Raw genomic sequence first — 8,580 nt, 5'->3', positions numbered from 1 at the left:
AACACTGTATGTGTTGTCTGTCCCTGGAGTAGTGTAGCACTGTGTGTCAGTGTTGTGTACTCATCTAGTTGTACTCACCTAGTTGTACTTGCGGGGGTTGAGCTCTGGCTCTTTGGTCCCGCCTCTCAACCGTCAATCAACAGGTGTACAGATTCCTGAGCCTATCGGGCTCTATCATATCTACATTTGAAACAGTGTATGGAGTCAGCCTCCACCACATTACTTCCTAATGCATTCCATTTGTCAACCACTCTGACACTAAAAAAGTTCTTTCTAATATCTCTGTGGCTCATTTGGGCACTCAGTTTCCACCTGTGTCCCCTTGTGCGTGTTCCCCTTGTGTTAAATAGACTGTCTTTATCTACCCTATCAATTCCCTTCAGAATCTTGAATGTGGTGATCATGTCCCCCCTAACTCTTCTGTCTTCCAGCGAAGTGAGGTTTAATTCCCGTAGTCTCTCCTCGTAGCTCATACCTCTCAGCTCGGGTACTAGTCTGGTGGCAAACCTTTGAACCTTTTCCAGTTTAGTCTTATCTTTGACTAGATATGGACTCCATGCTGGGGCTGCATACTCCAGGATTGGCCTGACATATGTGGTATACAAAGTTCTGAATGATTCTTTACAAAAGTTTCTGAATGCCGTTCGTATGTTGGCCAGCCTGGCATATGCCGCTGATGTTATCCGCTTGATATGTGCTGCAGGAGACAGGTCTGGCGTGATATCAACCCCCAAGTCTTTTTCCTTCTCTGACTCCTGAAGAATTTCCTCTCCCAGATAATACCTTGTATCTAGCCTCCTGCTCCCTACACCTATCTTCATTACATTACATTTGGTTGGGTTAAACTCTAACAACCATTTGTTCGACCATTCCTTCAGCTTGTCTAGGTCTTCTTGAAGCCTCAAACAGTCCTCTTCTGTTTTAATCCTGCTCATAATTTTAGCATCGTCCGCAAACATTGAGAGAAATGAATCGATACCCTCCGGGAGATCATTTACATATATCAGAAACAAGATAGGACCGAGTACAGAGCCCTGTGGGACTCCACTGGTGACTTCACGCCAATCGGAGGTCTCACCCCTCACCGTAACTCTCTGCTTCCTATTGCTTAGATACTCCCTTATCCACTGGAGCACCTTACCAGCTACACCTGCCTGTCTCTCCAGCTTATGTAACAGCCTCTTATGCAGTACTGTGTCAAAGGCTTTCCGACAATCCAAGAAAATGCAGTCCGCCCAGCCCTCTGTTTTTTGCTTAATCTTTGTCACCTGATCGTAGAATTCTATCAAGCCTGTAAGGCATGATTTACCCTCGCTGAACCCATGTTGGCGATTTGTCACGAAGTCCCTTCTCTCCAGATGTGTTACCAGGTTTTTTCTCACGATCTTCTCCATCACCTTGCATGGTATACAAGTCAAGGACACTGGCCTGTAGTTCAGTGCCTCTTGTCTGTCGCCCTTTTTGTATATTGGGACCACATTCGCCGTCTTCCATATTTCTGGTAGGTCTCCCGTCTCCAGTGACTTACTATACACTATGGAGAGTGGCAAGCAAAGTGCCTCTGCACACTCTTTCAGTATCCATGGTGAGATCCCATCTGGACCAACAGCCTTTCTTACATCCAGATCCAGCAGGTGTCTCTTGACCTCCTCTCCCGTAATTTCGAACTCTTCCAAGGCCGCCTGGTTTACCTCCCTTTCTCCTAGCACAGTGACCTCACCTTGTTCTATTGTGAAGACCTCTTGGAACCTCTTGTTGAGTTCCTCACGCACCTCTCTGTCATTCTCTGTATACCTGTCCTCGCCTGTTCTAAGTTTCAATACCTGTTCTTTCACTGTTGTTTTCCTTCTGATGTGTGTCCCTGGAGCAGTGTAGCACTGTATGTGTTATGTGTCCCTGGAGTAGTGTAACACTGTATGTGTTATGTGTCCCTGGAATAGTGTAACACTGTATGTGTTATGTGTCCCTGGAGTAGTGTAACACTGTATGTGTTATGTGTCCCTGGAATAGTGTAACCCTGTATGACAGTGTCATGTGTCCTCTGATACTATGCAACGCAACACTGTTGGATTTATGTTTCCCGTGAGCCAGGTACGTCAGTGTCAAGTGTCCCAGGTGCAGCATTAGACAGTGTTATGTGTCCACTTATATTGAAAATCCCAGGTGGTCGTAAATACCTCCCGATATTCAGCAAATTGTTATATATCCAGGACACACACACACACACACACACACACACACACACACACACACACACACACACACACACACACACACACACACACACACACACACACACACATATTTGTCTACTACTTTGACACTGTAAAAATTCTTTCTAATGAGCCACAGAGACGTTAGAAAGAATTTTTTCAGTGTCAGTAGTAGACAAATGGAATGAACTAGAAAGTGATGTGGTGGAGGCTGACTCCATACACAGTTTCAAATGTAGATATGACAGAGCCCAGTAGGCTCAGGAATCTGTACACCTGTTGATTGACAGTTGAAGGGCGGGACCAAAGAGCCAAAGCTCAACCCCCGCAAGTACAAATTGGTGAGTACACACACACACACACACACACAGATAAGAGAAGGTGTAATTAACCATGATCCACTAGAAGAGTTTGAGATTACCAGTGGGGATAGTAAGGAAGCTTTTACTAGAGTTGGATGTGACAAAGGCTATAGGCCCAGATGGAATCTCCCCTTGGATTCTTAAGGAAGGAGCAGAGGCATTTTACCTGCCACTCCCCATAGTGTAAAACGAATCACTGGCAACAGGGGAACTGCCAAGAATTTGGAAAGCGGCAAATGTAGTCCCGATATACCAGAAGGGGGATAGACAGGAGGCACTGAACTACAGGCCAGTGTTCCTAACTTGCATACCATGCAAGTTATTGGAGAAGATTGTGCGAAAAAAGCTAGTGGAGCGAAAGAACTTTGTAACACAGCATCATCATGGGTTCAGGGATGGCAAGTCCTGCCTCACAGGATTAACTGAATTCGAGGACCAGGCAACAAAAATCAGGCGAGACATTGAAGGGTGGGCAGGCTGCATATTTTTGGATTACCAGAAAGCCTTTGACACAGTACCACACAAGAGGTTAGTGAAAAAGCAGGAGTAAAAGGGAAGGTACACCATTGGATAAGGGAGTACCTAAGCAACAGAAGACAGCGAGTCACTGTGAGGGGTGAGGTCTCAGACTGGCGGGACGTCACCAGTAGAGTCCCGCAGGGGTCAATCCTTGGACCTATTCTGTTTCTGATATATGTAAACGATCTCCCAGAGGGTATAGAATCGTTCCTCTCACTGATTGCTAATGATGCAAAAAATATGAGGAGGATTAAAACAGAGGACGATAGTAGGAGGCTACAACATGACTTAGACTGAATGAATGGTCCAACAAATGGCTGCTAAAGTTCAACTCGGTTAAATGCAAAGTCATGAAACAAGGCGGTAGAAACAGCAAGCCAGACACAGGATACAGAATAGGAGATGAAGTACTTCATGAAACAGACAGAGAGAAAGATCTAGGAGTTGATATCACACCAAACCTGTCTCCTGAAGCCCACATAAAAAGAATTACATCTGCAGCATATACGAGGCTGGCTAACATCAGAACAGCCTTCAGGAACCTGTGTAAGGAATCATTCAGAACCCTGTATACCACATATGTAAGACCAATCCTGGAGTATGCGGCTCAAGAATGGAGCCCGTACCTTGTTAAGCACAAGACGAAGCTTGAAAAAGTTCAGAAGTATGCCACTAGGCAAGTCCCAGAACTAAGAGGCATGAGTTATGAGGAAAGGTTGCGGGAAATTCATCTCAAGACACAGGAAGACAGAAGAGTAAGGGGAAACATGATCACTACCTACAAAATTCTCAGACGAATTGACAGGGTAGATAAGGATAAACTGTTTAACACGGGTGGTACGCGAATAAGGGGACACAGGTGGAAACTGAATACCCAAATGAGCCACAGAGACGTTAGAAAGAACTTTTTCAGTGTCAGAGTAGTTAACAGGTGGAATGCATTAGGCAGCGATGTGGTGGAGGCTGACTCCATACACAGTTTCAAATGTAGATATGATAGATCCCAGTAGGCTCAGGAATCTGTACACCAGTTTATTGACAGTTGAGAGGCGGGACCAAAGAGCCAAAGCTCAACCCCCGCAAGCACAACTAGGTGAGTACACACACACACACACACACACACACACACACACACACACACACAGAGCAAAGGTACTGAACAAAAGGGCGTGGAGGAACTTCCGCAATAACAGAACACCAGAAAGCAGAGAGAGATACCAGAGAACCCGGAATGAGTATGTCAGGGTGAGAAGAGAAGCAGAGTTTTGTTATGAAAATGATATAGCAAACAAAGCCAAGACCGAACCAAAGCTACTCCACAGTCACATCAGAAGGAAAACAACAGTGAAAGAACAGGTAGTGAAACTTAGAACAGGCGAGGACAGGTATACAGAAAATGACAAGGAGGTGTGTGATGAACTCAACAAGAGGTTCCAAGAGGTCTTCACAATAGAACAAGGTGAGGTCACTGTGCTAGGAGAAAGGGAGGTTAACCAGGCGGCCTTGGAATAGTTTGAAATTACGAGAGAGGAGGTCAAGAGACACCTGCTGGACCTGATGTTAGAAAGGCTGTTGGTCCAGACGGGATCTCGCCATGGTTACTGAAAGAGTGTGCAGAGGCACTTTGCTTGCCACTCTCCATAGTGTATAGTAGGTCACTGGAGACGGGAGACCTACCAGAAATATGGAAGACGGCGAATGTGGTCCCAATATACAAAAAGGGAGACAGACAAGAGGCACTGAACTACAGGCCAGTGTCCTTAACTTGTAAACCATGCAAGGTGATGGAGAAGATCGTGAGAAAAAAACCTGGTAGCACATCTGGAGAGAAGGGACTTCGTGACAAATCGACAACATGGGTTCAGGGAGGGTAAATCTTGCCTGACTGGCTTAATAGAATTCTATGACCAGGTAACACAGATTAAGCAAGAAAGAGAGGGCTGGGCGGACTGCATTTTCTTGGATTGTCGGAAAGCCTTTGACACAGTACCGCATAAGAGGCTGGTACATAAGCTGGAGAGACAGGCAGGTGTAGCTGGTAAGGTGCTCCAGTGGATAAGGGAGTATCTAAGCAATAGGAAGCAGAGAGTTACGGTGAGGGGTGAGACCTCCGATTGGCGTGAAGTCACCAGTGGAGTCCCACAAGGCTCTGTACTCGGTCCTATCTTGTTTCTGATATATGTAAATGATCTCCCGGAGGGAATAGATTCATTTCTCTCAATGTTTGCGGACGATGCCAAAATTATGAGAAGGATTAAGACAGAAAAGGACTGTTTGAGGCTTCAAGAAGACCTAGACAAACTGCAGGAATGGTCGAACAAATGGTTGTTAGAGTTTAACCCAACCAAATGTAATATAATGAAGATAAGTGAAGGAGCAGGAGGCCAAATACAAGGTATTATCTGGGAGAGGAAATTCTTCAGGAGTCAGAGAAAGAAAAAGACTTGGGAGTTAATATCACGCCAGACCTGTCTCCTGCAGCACATATCAAGAGGATAACATCAGCGGCATATGCCAGGCTGGCCAACATACGAACGGCATTCAGAAATTTTTGTAAAGAATCATTCAGAACTTTGTATACCATATATGTCAGGCCAATCCTGGAGTATGCAGCCCTAGCATGGAGTCCATATCTAGTCAAGGATAAGACTAAACTGGAAAAGGTTCAAAGGTTTGCCACCAGACTAGTACCCGAGCTGAGAGGTATGAGCTACGAGGAGAGACTACGGGAATTAAACCTCACTTCGCTGGAAGACAGAAGAGTTAGGGGGGACATGATCACCACATTCAAGATTCTCAAGGGAATTGATAGGGTAGATAAAGACAGGCTATTTAACACAAGGGGCACACGCACAAGGGGACACAGGTGGAAACTGAGCGCCCAAATGAGCCACAGAGATATTAGAAAGAACTTTTTTAGTGTCAGAGTGGTTGACAAATGGAATGCATTAGGAAGTGATGTGGTGGAGGCTGACTCCATACACAGTTTCAAGTGTAGATATGATAGAGCCCAATAGGCTCAGGAATCTGTACACCTGTTGATTGACGGTTGAGAGGCGGGACCAAAGAGCCAGAGCTCAACCCCTGCCAGCACAACTAGGTGAGTACAACTAGGTGAGTACACACACCCACCCACACACACACACACACACACACACACACACACACACACACACACACACACACACACACACACACACACACACACACACTCACACACACACACACACACACACTCCCAACATTCAGCAAGGCCGTGATCAATGACACAGTGTTACCACTGAATATCAACAAGGTAATATCACATCATACAATGTATCACAGGCAACGAGTCGTGGCTGCTGGCTATTACGGCCTCTTCTGGCCTCTGTGAACGAGGGTTAAGATAATTACAAATAATGTTCACAAAATAGTGTGTAATATGGTAGTTGGAGGTCAGTAATGGGGTGATGACGTGAGAGGTGGCAGTGTGTTTTGTTATGGTCTCACAGTTCCTTCTCGCACCAAGACTATCAATTGATGTTAGGCTTTGCAAGTGAATTTTACACGTTATTAGAACAACTGGTTTTGTTTATGCGGCTCATTCAATATTGTTTTACGTTAGTGAAGTGTTGCAAATATCTTTACACAGAGATAATAGTGTGTGCAAGGGTTTGTATTTTTGGCCTTTTATTCTTTAACCAGTAAGAAAATATTGGCATCGTGATGTAATTCAATCCCAAAATTTCTATCCAAATCAACATTTTTAGCATTAAACCAACACGAATTAAATGGTTTAAAGTAATTCTTTTGTTAATAAAAAAAATATTTATAGAACGGTAGTTTTTCTGATTTCTTCAAATATAATTTTGAAACGTTGCTAAAATTCCTTATAAAGTTAGATGCACAATTAAAGTATATTATGTACCAAAGAGAAAATCATTAAGATTTGCTTGGGAGTCCTCAGTGAGCGGGTTCGAATCCTCTTCATGGCTAATACTGATTTCCCCATTCTTTATAAACATGTGTAGCAAGGTTCCTGAGGCTCTACAAAAGTCACCTTGAATATAAAAATACTGTTTTTTTTACATACAAGTTCAAACTGGTATTGAGAGTACATTTTGAAAAGCAGGAATACGTTTTCTTATTTTTTTTTTTTTTGAGGGGGGAAAGGTCACAATTCTTCGTCAGGTGAAGCATGAGGATCAGATGAGCATTTGTAAGCTGCAATAAGCTAAATTTGAGAGGTCAAGCGTAGGTACGAAGCTTGATTAAATAAGTTCCCCCCTCCCCCCCTCCCTCAGGCCAGACCTGCCTCTACTGTGATACACCAACACGTCCTCCCAATAGAACGTCGCATTTTGACGTATACTCCACCTAAAGCCAAAATTTGTCATACTAGAAAAAGGAAGCAGCTCGTGAAATTGACATAATGTCCCGTTTTCTGTTTTGGGTCCTGTGGTAGGTTAGGATAAGGGCACTTTCATACGACAGTTTCCTGACGCTGGGGCACCTTAGGAGGCCGGGCTGGGTACAGAACCAGAAGGTGTAAAGGTACAAGCACTGAAGCTATTATTGGACTCATATATCCAGTCACATTCCTTACAGATCTCGGTAGTGAAGAATGTATTGTTATTGATGTTTGTGAGAATGTATTTCTGAACTGGAATTACGTTTTCAGTGGCCTAATATCCACCAGACAAGGGTTAAGTAAACACAAGTCTCTCATCCACACACACACATATATATTATACAACTCCGCCGTGTTGTAGGGGGACTAAAGTCACTACACGTTGTTATGTATGAAGAAATTACTTCCCTCGATGATTTGTTAAACTAAATAACTGTAGTAAGGATTGTAATATTGGAGAAAACATCTTTCCACTGATATGAATCAAGAATTTTGCTGGATGTAATTCAATGCATTTTGGACTGCGACATTTAAGGTTGTAAGGCGTATTGACAAAGCAGATTAGGATAAAATAATTAATAAGTGTAACCAGAGTCATATACTAATTCCTCGGGAAATGTCAGATGAGATCTAGCGACAATTAGTGCCATCACCGTCAGTAATCCCGGCCAGTAATCCCAGTAAGGCTTCGTGCGAGAAGGAACTGTGAGACCATAACAAAACACACTGCCACCTCTCACGTCATCAACCCATTACTGACCTCCAACTACCAAATTACACACTATGTTGTGAACATTAATTGTAATTATCTTAACCCATCTTCTCAGATGTGAGGAGAGAAATTAAGGCAAGACCCAATGAGACTTGTAGAATGGGCAGCATTTTATAGGAGAAATATCTAACGGACCTGAGGAAAATTCCCATCTTTTTTGAGGTGTTTGAAAATTCCAGACATTCATGGCAGAAAAACTAAGGCTACAATGTCTTATCTATTGTACTTAGAGTTAAGATAAATCTATAGCATGAAATATTTGAATGCAATAAGCATAGAAGCAGGATTTTAATAATAAAAAACATGAAGCGAGACATAATTCTC

The sequence above is a fragment of the Procambarus clarkii genome, chromosome 3 (genome assembly GCF_040958095.1).
Source record: "Procambarus clarkii isolate CNS0578487 chromosome 3, FALCON_Pclarkii_2.0, whole genome shotgun sequence".
NCBI lineage: Eukaryota > Metazoa > Arthropoda > Malacostraca > Decapoda > Cambaridae > Procambarus > Procambarus clarkii.
The sequence above is the reverse complement of the archived record's forward strand: the minus strand, read 5'-3'. Positions refer to the sequence as shown.